General features: G+C 43.4%; 1 protein-coding gene and 1 long non-coding RNA gene across 2 annotated transcripts in view; one reads left to right on the top strand and one right to left on the bottom strand.

The window, feature by feature from the left end:
- LOC139259020 (uncharacterized) overlaps nt 1–2,268 on the bottom strand; it is a 38,282-nt gene extending 36,014 nt beyond the window's left edge. The window contains exon 1 of the long non-coding RNA XR_011592384.1: nt 2,174–2,268. This is a non-coding gene — a long non-coding RNA (uncharacterized lncRNA). The remainder of the gene's footprint in view (nt 1–2,173) is intronic.
- The window catches only part of pou6f2 (POU class 6 homeobox 2), an 868,195-nt gene that overhangs the window by 255,937 nt on the left and 595,462 nt on the right, over nt 1–16,796 (top strand). The window lies entirely within an intron of this gene.

The following is a 16,796-nucleotide window of genomic DNA, read 5'->3' as shown; positions in this document are numbered from 1 at the left end:
CAGATTGTCTCACCCTGTAAATAAGTGTACTATTGACTTTGGGAGGGTGTAATGTTATGTATGCAATCCTATGTAACCAGCATTCTACCGCCACCAGAGGGCGTATCTGTTGGAGTCCCAAGGGATACCAGCATCCCTTGGGAGCACTGTATATAAGCAGGCCTCCCATGCTGTACCAACACTCTGGAGTTAGAATAAAGAGACTAAGGTCACACTTACTCACGTCTACAATACTCAATCACATTTCTTTATTATGGACGTAAAATCAGGGATCAATGCTGGGGCCTCAACTATTTACAATTTATATTAATGACTTGGATGAAGGGACCGAGTGTAATGTAGCCAAATTTGCTGATGATACCAAAGATGGGTGGGAAAGCAAGCTGTAAGGAGCTGGCAAATAATCTGCAAAGGGATATAGGTAGGCTAAATGAGTGGACAAACATTTTGCAGATGGAGTATAATGTAAGAAAATGTGACGTTGTCCACTTTGGTACAAAAAATAAAAAAGCAAATTATAATTTAAATGGGAGAGATTACAAATTCTGCAGTACAGAGGAATCTGGGGGTTCTTATACATGAAACAAAAAAAGTTAGCATGCAGGCACAGCAAGTAATCAGGAAGGCAAATGGAATGTTGGCCTTTATTGCAAGGCGGCGGGTGGAGTATAAAAGCAGGGAAGTCCTGCTTCAACTGTACAGGGCATTGGTAAGACCACATTTGCGTACAGTTTTGGTCTCCTTATTTAAGGAAGGATATACTTGCATTGGAGGCAGTTCAGAGAAGGTTCACGTGGTTGATTCCTGAGATGAAATGGTTGTCATATGAAAAAAGGTTGAGCAGGTTAGGCCTATACGCATTGCAATTTAGAAGAATGAGAGGCGATCTTATTGAAACAGATAAGATTCTGAGGGGGCTTGACAGGGTAGATGCAGAGAGGATATTTCCCCTCATGGGGGAAATCTAGAACTAGGGGGCATAGTTTCAGAATAAGGGGTCACCCATTTGAGGCAGAAATGAGGAGGAATTTCTTCTCTCAGAGGGTCGTGAATCTTTGGAATTCTCTGCCCCAGAGAGCGGTGGAGGCTGGTTCATTGAATATATTTAAGGTGGAGATAAACAGATGTTTGAATGATAATGGAGTCAAGGTTTATAGGGAGCGGGCGGGGAAGTGGAGTTGAGACTAGGATCAGATCAGCAATGATCTTATTGAATGGCGGAGCAAGCTCAAGGGGCCAAATGCCCTATTCCTGCTCCTGTTTCTTATATTCTTATGTTATGGTGCTACCGAGCCACTCTTGGTGATGGACATTGAAGTCCCCCATCCAGAGTACATTCTGTGCCCTTGCTACTCTCAGTGTTTCTTCTAAGTGGTGGTCAACACGGAGTAGTACTAATTCATCAGGTGACGGAGGGCGGGAGGTGGTAATCAGCAGGTTTCCTTGCCGATGCTTGACCTGAATCCATGAGACTTCCTGCAGTCCGGAGTCAATGTTGAGTATTCCCAGGCCCTCTCCCTCACGACTGTACACCACTGTGCCGCCACCTCTTGTGGGTCTGTCCTGCTGATGGGACATGAGATACCCAGGGATGGTGATGGAGGAGTCTGGGACATTGGCTGAAAGGTATGATTCTGTGAGTATGGCTATGTCAGGCAGCTGTTTGACTTGTCTGTGGGACAGCTCACCCAATTTTCCCCAGATTTTCTCACCAAGTCCCCAGATATTAGTGAGGAACACTTTGCAGGGTTGACTGAGCTCGGTGTGCCATTGTCGTGTCCGAAGCTGGTGATCCGTCCAGTTTAATCCTTGTTATTGCTTTTCGTAGCGGTACAACTGCGTGGCTTGCTCAGCCATTACAACAGGCAGTGAAGAGTCAACCACATTCCTGTGGGCCTGGAGTCACATATAGGCCAGATGTTTTGCGTCTCCAGCCCAAAATTCACCAGCTGGGCCCTGAGTGTGGAGCCGACGCTACACACCTCTTGTAGGGTGCTCGACCGGATGAGCAAATGAAAATCCCGACATAAACAGCTGGCTTTGGAGCGCCCTAAGCGAGGCATCTGTGGAAAAAAATATCTGGAAAAACCCCACCAAAAACACTCCCAATACTTTACTGACACCATACCCACATGAATCGCAAAAATAAAAATAAAAAAACAATCACACTTACTTCAGGTAGACATTCCTTCCCTCACTGCGGCCACAACAGCTCGGACTTCCAGCTTTCACAGGCGGTCCCACAAGGGTGCACTATGGATTGCTACGGATCAGGCAAGTTTCAAATTTCGAACCGGTGTCGCAACTAGGGGCATTGCACACCGGTTCGCCTCACGGGCGGTTCTGTTCCGTGTCCCCGCAAATCCGGCACGGAATGTCCTGGCGGGGCACTGGAAGCTGGCTGCCCGCCGGAAATGCTTTCCGCCGATATTATCGCCCCTCTGGGGCGAAACCAGAGGCAGCAGTGAACCGAAAATCGAACCCAAGGGATTTAAAAAACAGCTTTACTCACAGAAATCATATCTTGATACAATTGTTGTAAAATTAGTAGTTTTTTTTCTAATACTGATATCCAAGAAAGGTGCAAAAACATGCATTTTGTGGGAATTGCTCAAATTTGATTGGCAGCTTTTAAAAAAGTCAGTTATTTAAATCTGTTTGCTCCCAATCACTTTTTTGAAGCACTTTATCAACCTGTCTTATTCAAATCAGGGTCTGTCTGAAGCTTTTAAAGAGCAATAGTAAGGCCACACAGGTTCTGTGGACAGCGATAAAAGAAAAAGGACTGCTACGTAAGAATATTACTTGTATCATGGTTTACTACAGCAATTGCAAGCAATTTGTTATTTATTTTACTGCACAAGGAACTAGCTAAGCTTAATAACGACTATAAAAATATATGCTGTGTTACTGCTACTATTCACTTTTTTTTTACTGTATAATAAATTTCTTTGGCAGTTAAACTCTAGTGTAGTGTTATTCTGTCACCTTGCGAAGACAAGACGTGATAGAACCAGTAGCTAACATGAACTGAAGAGCGTTCTCTATTTGTTCCTTGGGCATGCTATGAATTTACCTGGATAGCCGGACATTTTTTATACGCGTGGGGGTATATTGAGCTTGGACATACTCACAGGAGTAATCTAAAAGATATCTAGAGTATGAAAAGAGTCAAGAAACCCTAAAACTGTAACTCGTGATTATGGAGTCTGTGATTTTGTTGATAAGAATTTTTAAAAGCAGCCTGATTTTCCCCTGACTTAAATTATTTTTATATTAATTTTTATTGAGTTTGTGCGCATAGATTACAACCAGTTTGGCTAGGGATCCCACGCAGTTTGGGAGACAACTCTTTGCATCTAGGTCTCTTGTTAACGCTGATTTATATATTCATACTGTTTCAGTACAAGCTCAGCAATTACATTAAATCCAACCTGGATATTCTGTCTGACAAACTGTGACCTATCTCCACGTTAAATAACCTGTTGTTTCATTCTGTATCTGGACCCGGTACCTTGGATGTGTATCAGACATTGGCTGCACCAGTCCGATCCATCGTTATGTTCACTGTGACGTATTATTATTTTTCCAGAAAATTGTGGTGCGAATTCGCCACTGGAGGATCAAGGAGCACAATGATTTAATTTATGGCAATCATCGCCAATATCTCCATTGCAGAAAATTTGTTTAGAAGGGGGATTTCTTTGCCACAAACCATTGTTGAGGCAGAGCTAATTTATTTTTTAAAGGGAATGAGATAGTTGCTTGTAAAAGAGGAATGGCATGGGGAGCAAGCAGCAGAGTGGAATTAGATTAGGCGATCAGGCTTTCCTGCTCCTATGCTTGGCAGTCTGTGATTTTCCACCCGTTGGGCCCAAATTTGGCCCTCCGATTTTTTCAGCGCACCTGAGGTGCACCGACTTTCTGCTCCCAAAACGGCACCGAAAATGTAGCTCCGTATTCTCCCTGCTCTGTGGCCCCCCATGGTCTGTCCATTAGGGGCGGAGCTAGGGCCCTGTGCGAAAAACAGTGCCGGCTGCTCCTGCCCCCAGCTGGAGGTCCCTTGGAGAAGTCCTCGGAGAAGTCCATCAGAGAAGTCCAGTCCTCGGAGAAGTCCAGTCCTCGGCGAAGTCCCTCGGAGAAGTGCAGTGAAGTCCCTCGGAGAAGTGAAGTGAAGTCCCTTGGAGAGAGAGTCGGTGCATTCTCCCGCCCCTAGCCCTGGCTGAAGGGCTTCCCGGTGCGTTCTCGAGTCGGTGCGTTCTCCCGCCCCTATCCCCAGCCGAGTGGCCTCCCGCACCGGCCGGCCTGGCCCGTTGACTTCCCCGGCCAGGTAGGACTTGAGTTTTATTTTTTATTTATTGATGGTTGTGCATTGTTTTGATGAGAGTGGGGAGAGGAGGAGAGTTTTGATATGAAGGTAGGACGTAAGTTTTATTTTTTATTATTTATTTATTTATTTTTTATTTATTATTGATGGTTTTTATGCTTCTTGAATGCTGTTGTGAAGGTGTTTAGTGCTTTGCAAGGTCCTCTGTGCTTCCCAACACCCACCCCCCCCCCTCCATCTCTGGCTACCTGCTCTGATTTCTTAACTCTCTGCAATGGTTTTCTGTGCGGCCACAAGTGGCCACATACGCTGGCCTAAGTTAGTTTGGAGCAACTTTTAGCTGTCCAAACTGGCTTAAATGGCCAAAACAGGCGTAGGTGGCTGGTAACGCCCCCTTTTGAAAAAAGAACTAAACTAAAAAAAATCCTAACTAACTCACTTACACTGGCGCAAAGTAAATGTGCAGAATGGGGATTTTTAAGATACTCCAGAAAAATCAAGTTGCTCCACAAAAAAACGGAGCAACTTCTGGGCAAATTCGGGCCCATTATAAGTGAATGGACAGGAAATCACAAACCCGTGAGCACAGCAGCAGAAAACCCTGGCTGTTTACTTGTGGAGAAAAAAACGCCAGTGTCGTCCTGATGAGCCGAATGGCCTGTTCCCGTGCTGTTACAGTCTACGATTGTATGAAATATCTAAAGATTTGCTACTTTTTTTTAATGTGTGATTGTAGAAAAACGTGTACTGAAGAGTGTGGCAGCATCCCTGATTTCCCTTCTTGAATTGTAGCATCCATACGGTTCATGGTTGTCAAAATAAGCAATGCTCACCTCCACAAGGGACATAAGCTTCGATTTTCCCGGTTTGGGTGCCCCCAAAGAACATCCATTCCACGAGTGCCAAAGTCAGGAAAAAAGGAGATGGGGGGATACATTTCACGGGTTGTTACAACCTGAAGGTGTTCCAATGTTTTTTTTGATGATTTTCCTTTTCAGGTCTTCGACCCTCCGTGGGCCCAACTCCATCCTCGGCGGCACTTGGGCAGCAAGCGCCTTTGCTGTCGAGATTGGGAGCTCCCGCCAGCTGCCGCTCAGATTGGCGTGTAAGTCCCTCTTTTGCCACCCACCGCCCTTTCAAGGACCTTTTTGATGAAAACCCCGCCCAAAGTACCATCAGGTACCTCAACGGCCATCGGCGGTCCTTTGGGTGGCACTTGGGCGGGTTGGGGCCTTCATCAATTTCGCCCCAATATCCACAGCACTGCACAAAAAATAGAAACATTGCTGGAAGTACACAGCAGATTATCCAGTATCAGAAAGAAAAAAACGGATTATTTTTGATTGAGAATGTTCTGGTTAATGTTTCTGCTGTCAAGTCTCACCGGAAACCTTAAGCTGTCTTTTCCCTTTCAGGTGCTGGCTGACCTGCTGTGCAGTTTACACTATTTTCTGCTTTTATTTTCGAGTTTCTGACCTTCGCAGTTTCACTTTTTATCTCCATTATTTATTTTATTGATGACCTGTTCTAAACAATGGCAGGCAGAGCCCTTGCTCAACCCGGGAGTTTAACTACGTTGTGGTTTTAAGCATATTTTACAGCAGAGAAAAAGAAGCTGAAAGATCTCTTCTTGTTTACCTTTTCCAGAGGGATTTTTCTTACTGGTTGCAATGCACTGTTTCTATGGACTGGAGGGGAGCTAATGTAACACCACTTTTTAAAAAAAGAGGGAGAGAGAAAATGGGTAATTATAGACCAGTTAGCCTGACATCAGTAGTGGGGAAAATGTTGGAATCAATTATTAAAGATGAAATAGCAGCGCATTTGGAAAGCAGTGAAAGGATTGGTCCAAGTCAGCATGGTTTGTGAAAGGGAAATCGTGCTTGACAAATCTTCTAGAATTTTTTGCGGATGTAACTGGTAGAGTGGACAAGGGAGAACTAGTGGATGTGGTGTATTTGGACTTTCAAAAAGCTTTTGACAAGGTCCCACACAAGAGATTGTTGTGCAAAATTAAAGCACATGTTATTGGGGGTAATGTATTGACGTGGATAGAGAATTGGTTGGCAGACAGGAAGCAGAGAGTCGGGATAAATGGGGCCTTTTCAGAATGGCAGGCAGGGACTAGTAGGGTGCCGCAGGGCTCACTGCTGGGACCTCAACTATTTACAATATACGTTAATGATTTAGATGAAGGAATTGAATGTAATATCTCCAAGTTTGCAGATGACACTAAGCTGGGTGGCGGTGTGAGCTGTGAGGAAGATGCTAAGAGGCTGCAGGGTGATTTGGACAGGTTAGGTGAGTGGGCAAATGTATGGCAGATGCAGTATAATGTGGATAAATGTGAGGTTATCCACTTTGGTGGCAAAAACTTGAAGGCAGAATATTATCTGAATGGCGGCAGATTAGGAAAATGGGAGGTGCAACGAGACCTGGGTGTCATGGTACATCAGTCATTAAAAGTTGGCATGCAGGTACAGCAGGCAGTGAAGAAGGCAAATGGCATGTTGGCCTTCATAGCTAGGGGATTTGAGTTTAGGGGCAGGGAGGTCTTAGTTGTACAGGGCCTTGATGAGGCCTCACCTGGAATATTGTGTTCAGTTTTGGTCTCCTAATCTGAGAAAGGACATTCTTGCTATTGAGGGAGTGCAGCGAAGGTTCACCAGACTGATTCCCGGGATGGCAGGACTGACATATGAGGAGAGACTGGATCGACTGGGCCTGTATTCACTGGAGTTTAGAAGAATGAGAGGGAATCTCATAGAAACATATAAAATTCTGACGGGATTGGACAGGTTAGATGCAGGAAGAATGTTCCCCATGTTGGGGAAGTCCAGAACCAGGGGTCACACTCTAAGGATAAGGAGTAAGCCATTTAGGACCGAGATAAGGAGAAACTTCTTCACTCAGAGAGTTGTGAACCTGTGGAATTCTCTACCGCAGAGAGTTGTTGATGCCAGTTCATTGGATATTTTCAAGAGGGAGTTAGATATGGCCCTTACGGCTAAAGGAATCAAGGGGTATGGAGAGAAAGCAGGAAAAGGGTACTGAGGTGAATGATCAGCCATGATCTTATTGAATGGTGATGCAGGCTTGACGGGCCGAATGGCCTACTCCTGCATCTATTTTCTATGCTTCTTTGTTTCTATGTTTTGTGAACAACAGGATATTTTGTTGGTTTTGTAGGTGGAATGCATCTTTACAGTTTGCTACCAATACTATCTTTAAAGTATTTCATTTGAATTGCTTAACCTTTGGTTTGTATTTAAAACACAGACAATCTCCCTCTATTCATGCTTTCATTCATTCACTGGAATTTCTTCGTCATATTTTATTTACAATATTTTCAGAGAAGAAATGGGAAGTAGAGCCAACCATGAAGGAGATTTAGTGTTGAGCAGCTATAGTGTTACAGGATGTGGGATAAATGTTATGAGTTAGCACTCCCAGCACAGAGCTTCGTGTGCTGGCAGCACGTAGTGGGAATTCAAGTGCAGAGGCCAATGTTTGTCCTGCAGAGCTTTCTGTCCATCTCTTCTGATGGGTTGTGTTAACAACGATAAAGAGATTTGATAGGGTAGACACAAAGGGGTCTAAGTTCGATAACCCCTGAAAACAGGTGTGGGGATCGTGATGCGTCTGCTCAGTGTAATGCAGGCAGCACGCCAACTTCCTGCTGCCTGCTTATTTCAATGATTTCAGTGTGCAGGCAGCACTAATCGTGTTGTTGATCAACAGTTAAGGGTAGCCTGCACTGCTTAAAGCTAGCAGGTGTCTCTTAAAAGGTGGTGCATTGTGGCTGAAGCAGGTGCTGGAAGTCATTCTACAACTGAATCTGACCTGGGAAACAGTGAAGAATGGCACAACATGGAAGATAGCGGGCTCCAAGGTTTTCCAACACGCACTGGAGGCCTTGGTGGAGAGGGGCGGAAAGGAGGAGAGATGACATGTATCCGCAGGGGGCCAGGAGGCCCTCAAGACATATGCTCAGAAGGCAGTGGGAGCAGATAGCCATGGTGGTCAATGCCAGGTGTCTAGCCCTGTGGACCTGGATGCAGTGCTGCAAGAAGTTCAATGTCATGAGTTTATCATTAATGGCTTTAACAAGACTTTAAGAAGCAAAGTCAGCTTTTTCTTCAACTGTTCACTAATTATTCATTCAGCCTTTTGGGGAAGTATATGAATCCTCAGAGCAGCCCTCAGTGTGGGGAATAATCTGTTCATACTTTCTGCTGCCTTCCACTTACTTTTTCATTCACATTTACCTTTTTAGAGAACACTGGAAAGGATATAACTAACTTTATAGCATCTTTTGCATCTTCAGGATGTTGCAAAGCATCTTGAAACCAATGGATTACAGGATTTTGTTGCCCTTCCATTACTTTTACAACATGCATATTAATTGACCATAATCTACACTCCTAAATGTTCCTTTGTTCTGTTCACAGATGTACAAAATACTGTCTGCTGAGCACTGCAAAGCCACCTTATACAAAGGATGCTCTATGTGATGTTACTGTTGGTCAGCCCCCTTAGAACTGGACCTTGCCACCTGAACAGGAGCTTTGAATCACATTATAGAGAACTGTTTCTGATTACTGGTTAGATTGTATCGAGAGCCAATGTGTTCTGTCAACTAAAAAGAATTTAAAATGCAGTTTGACCACGCCAGTGAACGTTTAGGTGGTAATGGGTTGTACATTGCTACAGGTGTTTTCAAGTGCCTGATGAATCAAACACATGCTGTCCTCCTCTCTGATGATGGTGGCCCTATTTAAAGGTTAGCATCTCTTATGCGTGGATGAATTTTGCAGATCCACCAGCTTGCACAGCCGAAAAGAAGGTCTCTTGGGGGTTATGGCAACTGATGAATGATCATTCCACCAGTAACAACGTAGTGGAATCAGGTGCTTATTTGGCATGTTCTTGATAGATGAAATTGGCTTCCTTTGCTGGAAGTTTGAAGAATTTAATTAAATCACCTCTGTGAAGAGAATTAACAAAAATCGATTTCAGCAAATTGTTTATCATAGAATCATAGAATCAATTGTGGCTTTCAAAAGGGAATTGGACAAGCACCTGAAGAAAAAATATTTGCTGCGCTACGGGGAAAGGGAAGGGGAGTGGGACTAGCTGAAGTGCTCTTGCAGAGAGCTGGCACAGGCTCAATGGGCCAAATGGCCTCCTTCTGTGCCAGCTCTCTGCAAGAGCACTTCAGCTAGTCCCACTCCCCTTCCCTTTCCCCATAGCGCAGCAAATATTTTTCCTTCAGGTGCTTGTCCAATTCCCTTTTGAAAGCCACAATTGAATCTGCCAACAGCACCCTTTCAGACAGTGCTTTCTAGATCATGATCACTCGCTGCATAAAAAGTTTTTCCTCATGTCGCCTTTGGTTCTTCTGCTAATCACCTTAAATCTCTGTCCTCTGATTCTTGCCCCTTCTGCCAATGGGGACAGTTTCTCTCTATCTACTCTGTCCAGACCCCTCATGATTTTTAACATCTCTATCAAATCTCCTTTCATCCTTCTCTACTCAAAGGAAAACAACCCCAACTTCTCCAGTCTATCTACATAACTGAAGTCATCCCTGGAACCATTCTTGTAAATCTTTTCTGCACCCTCTCTAAGGCCTTCACATTCTTCCTAAAGTGTGGTGCCCAGAATTGGACACAATACTCCAGTTCAGGCCGAACCAGTGTTTTATAAAGATTCATCATAACTTCCTTGCTTTTAAGAACATATGAACATAAGAAATAGGAGCAGGAGTAGGCCATACAGCCCCTCGAGTCTGCTCCACCATTTAATACGATCATGGCTGATCCGATCATTGACTCAGGTCCACTTCCCTGCCCACTTCCCATAATCCCTTATTCCCTTATAGGTTAAGAAACTATCTAACTCTGTCTTAAATTTATTCAATGACCCAGCTTCCACAGCTCTCTGAGGCAGCGAATTCCACATTTATAACCCTCTGAGAGAAGAAATTCCTCCTCATCTCAGTTTTAAATGGGCGGCCCCTTATTCTAAGATTATGCCCTCTAGTTCTAGTCTCCCCCATCAGTGAACACATCCTCTCTGCATCCACCTTGTCAAGCCCTCTCATAATCTTATACGTTTCGATAAGATCACCTCTCATTCTTCTGAATTCCAATGAGTAGAGGCCCAACCTACTCAACCTTTCCTCATAAGTCAATCCCCTCATCTCCGGAATCAACTTAATGAACCTTCTCTGAACTGCCTCCAAAGCAAGTATATCCTTTCATAAATATGAAAACCAAAACTGTATGCAGTATTCCAGGTGTGGCCTCACCAATACCCTGTATAACTGTAGCAAGACTTCCCTGCTTTTATACTCCATTTCTTTTGCAATAAAGACCAAGATTCCTTTGGCCTTCCTGATCACTTGCTGTACCTGCATACTAACCTTTTGTGTTTCATGCACAAATATCCCCAGATCCCGCTGTACTACAGCACTTTGCAATTTTTCTCCATTTTAATAATAACTTGCTCTTTGATTTTTTTCTGCGGAAGTGTATAACCTCACACTTTCCAACATTATACTCCATCTGCCTCATTTTTGCCCACTCACTTAGCCTGTCTATGTCCTTTTGCAGATTTTTTGTGCCCTCCTTACACATTGCTTGTACTGTATGCCTCTATTTATGAAGCCCAGGATCCCATATGCTTTATTTAACTGCTTTCTCAGCCTGCCCTGCCACCTTCAACAATGTGTTCACATATACCCCCAGGTCTCTCTATTTCTGCAACCCCTTTAGAATTGTGCCCTTCAGTTTATATTGTCTCTCCTCATTCTTCCAACCAAAATATCTCACTTTTCACTTTTCTGCATTAAATTTCATCTGCATGTACCTTCCCATTTCACCAGCTTGTCTATGCCCTCTTGACGTCTATCACTATCCTCCTCACTGTTCACTATACTTCTAAGTTTTATGACATCTGCAAGTTTTGAAATTGTGCTTTGTACACCCAAGTCCAAGTCAATAATATATATCAAGAAAAGCAGAGGTCCTAGTACTGACCTTTGGGGAACCTCACTGTATACCTTCCTCTAGTCCGAAAGACAACCATTCACCACTACTCTCTGATTCTTGTCACTTAGCCAATTTCCTATCCATGCTGTCAATATCCCTTTTATTCCATTGGCTTCAACTTTGCTGGCAAGCGTATTATGTGGCACTTTATTAAACACCTTTTGGAAGTCCATGTACACCACATCAACCACATTGCCCTCATCAACCCTCTTGGTTACCTCATCAAAAAACTCAATCAAGTTAGTTAAGCACAATTTTCCTTTTTACAAATCTGTGCTGGTTTTCCTTAATTAATCCACACTTGGTCCAAAGTGACTGTTAATTTTGTCCCAGATTATTGTTTCTAAAAGTTTCCCCACCACTGAGCTTAATCTGACTGGCATATAGTTGCTGGGTTTATCTTTACACCCTTTTTTGAACAACATTTCTAACTCTCCAGTCCTCTAGCAGCACCTCTGTATCTAAGGAAGATTGCAAGATTATGCCCAGTACCTCCGCAATTTCTACCTTTACTTCCCTCAGCATCCTAGGATGCATCCCATCTGGTCCTGGTGACTTATCTACTAAAAGTACAGCCAGCCTTTCTAGTAACTCCTCTTATCAATTTTTATCCCATCCAGTGTCTCAACTACCTCTTCTTTCACTATGACTGGCAGGATCTTCTTTCTTGGTAAAAACAGATGCAAATTACTCATTTAGTACCTCAGTCATGCCCTCTGCCTCCATGCATCGGTCTTTTTGGTCCCTAATCAGCTCTATCCCTCCTCTATCCATCCCTTTACTATTTATTTGCCTATAGAAGAATTTGAATTCTCTTTTTTATGTTAGCTGCCAGTCTATTCTTATACTCTCTCTTTGCTCCTCTTATTTCCTTTTTCACTTCCCCTCTGAACTTTCTATATTCAGCCTGGATCTCACTTGTATTCTCAACCTGACATCTGTCAAACACCCCCTTTTTCTGCTTCATCTTACTCTCTATCTCTTTTGCCTACCTTACCCCCTTGTGGAAATGTACCTCGACTGTACCCGAACAATCTCCTCTTTAAAGGCAGACCATTGTTCAATTACAATTTTGCCTGCAATCTTTGATTCCAATTTACCCGGGCCAGATCTGTTCTCAACCCTCCTCCAATTAAGTATTTTTACTCTAGATTGCTCCTTGTCCTTTTCCATAGCTAATCTAAACCTTATTATGATCACTGTTCTCTAAATGTTCCCCATTGAAACTTGCTTCACTTGACCCACCTCATTCCCCAGAACCAGATCCTGCAATGCCTCTTTCCTCATTGGGCTGGAAACATACTGATCAAGAAAGTTCTCCTGAACACACTTCAGAAATTCTTCCCCCTCTCTGCCCTTTACACTATTACTATCCCAGTTTATATTAGGATAGTCAAAGTACCCTATTATCACTACTCTATAGTTCTTCCACCTCACTGTAATTTCCCTGAAAATTTGCTCCTCTATATCTTTCCCACTAGTTGGTGGCCTATAGAATACATCTAGTAATGTAATGGCACCTCTATTGTTTCTTAACTCTAACCGAATAGGTTCTGTCTTTGACCCCTCCAGGACGTCCTCTCTCTCCAGCAGTGTAATATTCTCCTTATTCAATATTGCCACCCTAACCTCTTTCTTTCCTTTCTATATTTCCTGAACACCTTATATCCAGGAATATTTAGTACCCAATCCTGCCCTTGTTTCAGCCAAGTCTCCATTATCGTCACAACATCATATTCCCATGTGGCTTTTTGCGCCTGCAGCTCACCAACCTTATTTACCACGCTATGTCTTCTCTGTTAGTCTGTTAGTCTGACCCCAGCTAATACCATACTATTTCTTACTATCTGTCTCTCCCAATCCTTTATACATCTTGTTTCTCCTTTCTAATGCTACATCTGGTGTCCACCCCCCTGCCAACTTAGTTTAGTTTAGTCTGCAAATTGTTCACTCTGGAGAAAAAATTGAATAGCAGAAGACGTAAGTTAATAATTAGGAGGTTAGAAGTAAGAAGGAACATGAGGGGAAACATATGCCTTTTCATTGTCCCCTGAGATAAGAACACTGAGTTTTTTAAGAACAGGAAATGATATTAGCCTCAAACACACCTGTCCTTTCTTCAGATATCAATCCCATCAACAATCTTTTCACCATAATCCCTGAATCCATTTCTCTCCAGGATCCATTTATACTATTTGCTTTCCTGACATCTTATTCCACAGTTCTATTTCCCCTCACTTTTCTTCTTACTCATTATCACCGAGTTTTTAATGTGAGTCTACTCGCACTTAAACCATTCACCAGAGTGAAGAATTTGCTCAAAACAATTTTTATTAATTCCCTTCATTATCTTGAGAACTTTACTTAGATCACCTCAAACTCTCTGAGACATTACAATTCAAACCTTCTACATTTCCATTGAGGGCCTTCCTGACCAACAGTACCATCGTATAGAGTATCATTTGATGGAGGCCTTCTCTTAATGCTCTTCTTTTGCAAAGAATACAAGACCAGCTTCCTTAACATATATTCCTGAATCATCTTTTTTGCTTGTCTTTGTTCCCTCTAAAGGACAATAATACTCTTGCTATTGATTAGGTGACCAGAACTGCACACACTACTCTAGATCGGATCTGACCACTGTCAACAAGGTTGTTTCCTCAGGATTGGTTTCAGCAACCCTGGATGATGTCCATGTCTGCGGAGATAAAGAAGCACACGACTCCATTAAATATTTTGGACTACTCATGCGTTGGAAACAAAGAGGGATTAAGGGGTTATGGGGAGCAGGCAGGGAAATGGAGCTGAGCCCAAGATCAGATCAGCCATGATCGTATTAAACGTCGGAGCAGGCTCGAGGGACCGTATGGCCTACTCCTGCTATTTCTTATGTTCTTATGTTCTTAAATAGGTACTGCTGTAGATTCCAGAGAGGTGGAATCATTTTTGCAGTCTAAGTACAGCAGAGGAATATGAATATGGGATCGAGTCCATGTGCTTGCACACTGCTGCAGTACAATTCTTTTCACAAGATTATAAGATAAAAGACGAGGGAGGTCATAGAATTATAGAATCGTAGAATGGTTACAGCACGGAAAAAGGTCATTCGGCCCATCGAGCCCGTGCCGACTCTCAGCTAGTTCCACTCCCCCGCCCTTTCCCTGTAGTCCTGCAATTTTTTTCCTTCAGATACTTATCCAACTCTCTTTTGAAAGATAAAATTGAGTCTGTCTCCATCACCCTTTCAGGCAGTGCATTCAGATCTTAACCACTCATTGTGTAAAAAAGTTTTTCCTTATGTCGCCTTTGGTTCTTTTGCAAATCACTTTAAATCTGTGTGCTCTGGTTCTCGATCCTTCTGCCAACGGGAACAGTTTCTCTCTATCTATTCTATCTAGACCGCTCATGATTTTGAACACCTCTATGAAATCTCTGCTCAAGCTTCTCGGCCCAAGAAAAACAACCCAGCTTCTCCAGTCTGTCAACTTAATTGAAGTCCCTCATTCCTGGACTCATTCTCGTAAATCTTTCCTGCACCTTCTCTAAGGCCTCCACATCCTTCCTAAGGTGCGGTGCCCAGAATTGGACACAGTATTCCAGTTGGGGCCAAACCAGTGTTTTATACAGGTTCATCATAATTTCCACACTTTTGTACTCTATATCATCATCATAGGCAGTTCCTCAAAATCGAGGAAGACTTGCTTCCACTCCAAAAGTGAGATCTCAGGTGATTGAACAGTCCAATACGGGAATTGCAGTCTCTGTCGCAGGTGGGACAGACAGTTGTTGGAAGAAAGGATAGGTGGGGCGTCTGGTTTGCCGCACGCTCCTTTCGCTGCCTGCGCTTGTTTTCTGCATGCTCTCGGTGATGAGACTCGAGGTGCTCAGCGCCCTCCTCCACTGAGGGCGGCCTTTGGCCAGGGACTCCCAGGTGTCGGTGGGGATGTTGCATTTTATCAAGGAGGCTTTGAGGGTGTCCTTGTAACGTTTCCTCTGCCCACCTGGGGCTCGCTTGCCGTGTAGGAGTTCCGAGTAGAGCGCTTGCTTTGGGAGTCTTGTGTCCGGCATGGGGACAATGTGGCCCACCCAACAGAGCTAGTCAAGTGTGGACATTACCGAGGTTAAACTGACTGGTCTGTAGTTGCTGGGTTCATCTTTACACCCTTTTTTGAAAAATGGTGTAACATTTGCTATTCTCCAGTCTTCTGGCACCATCCCTGTATCTAAGAAGGATTGGAATATTATAGCTAGCACCTCCGTGATTTCTACCCTCAATTCCCTCAGCATCCTAGGATGCATCCCATCCGCTCCGCTCATTCTGCACAATTTAGCTCATCCATCCAGAAGGAGAAACCTGTAGTTCTCCATCATTGTATCAACTGGTTCTTGAGTGACTCGAAGGCCTCACCCAAAGGAGTCAATCACTCTTCAGATGAAAAATGTATTTCTGACATCTATTGGAAAGGTACCTATAACCAGTTTCAACCTGTGTCCCCTTGTTCTATCAAAGCAGTGTTCTGGATTTATTTTTTCTATATTCTTTACCATCTTAATTACCTCTATGAGGTTCACCCGTGGTCACCTCATCTGAGGCTGACAAGCCTCAGATATTCCACCCTTCTCTCACAGATCAAGCCTCTGATGCTGGGATGAGCCTCGTGGCTCTTGGCTTGTCTGTATCCCAGGGATTGAATGTCTTCTTGCACCTGTCGGGAGCCAATCCATGAATTAACAGGAGTCTCAGGATAAAGGAAGGTGGAATGTGCTTAACTTGTTTTTTTTCTCACTTTTCATCAATAATATGATTACGCAGAGTCAACATGCTTTTATGAAATAGAAATCTTGTTTAACAAATTTATTAAATTTTTTTAGGATGTAACTGGCAGGGTAGATAAAGGGGAACTAGTGGATGTAGTATATTTGGATTTCCAAAAGGCATTTAATAAGGTGCCACATAAAAGGTTGCTGCAAAAGATAAAGCCTCATGGGGTTGGAGGTAATATATTAGCATGGACAGAGGATTGGTTAACAGAGAGAAAACAGAAATAAATGGGTCGTTTTCCAGTTGGCAGGGTGTAACTAGTGTGGTGCCGCAAGGATCAATACTTGGGCCACAGCTATTTACAATCTATATTAATGACTTAGATGACAGAGTGCAATTATACAAGTTTGCTGATGATACAAAGTTAGGTAGGAAAGTAAGCTGTGAGGAGGACACAAAGGGCTAGAAATTCAGTTTTTGGCGATATCGTTTTTTTCCGTCATTTTTCGGAAAAAATACCACTAAAAACTTCGCCATTTTTTAAGGGAGTAAAATTGGAAAAAAAACGCGCCCGACGTTAAAAATCAGCATTGCACAAGGATTCACGGTCCTCGCCAACTTTAGCCCGATCACCGCCAAAAATACAGGCCCT

This window comes from Pristiophorus japonicus, chromosome 1 (assembly GCF_044704955.1).
Source record: "Pristiophorus japonicus isolate sPriJap1 chromosome 1, sPriJap1.hap1, whole genome shotgun sequence".
NCBI classification, from domain to species: Eukaryota; Metazoa; Chordata; class Chondrichthyes; family Pristiophoridae; genus Pristiophorus; species Pristiophorus japonicus.
This window is presented reverse-complemented; position numbering and strand designations above follow the sequence as displayed.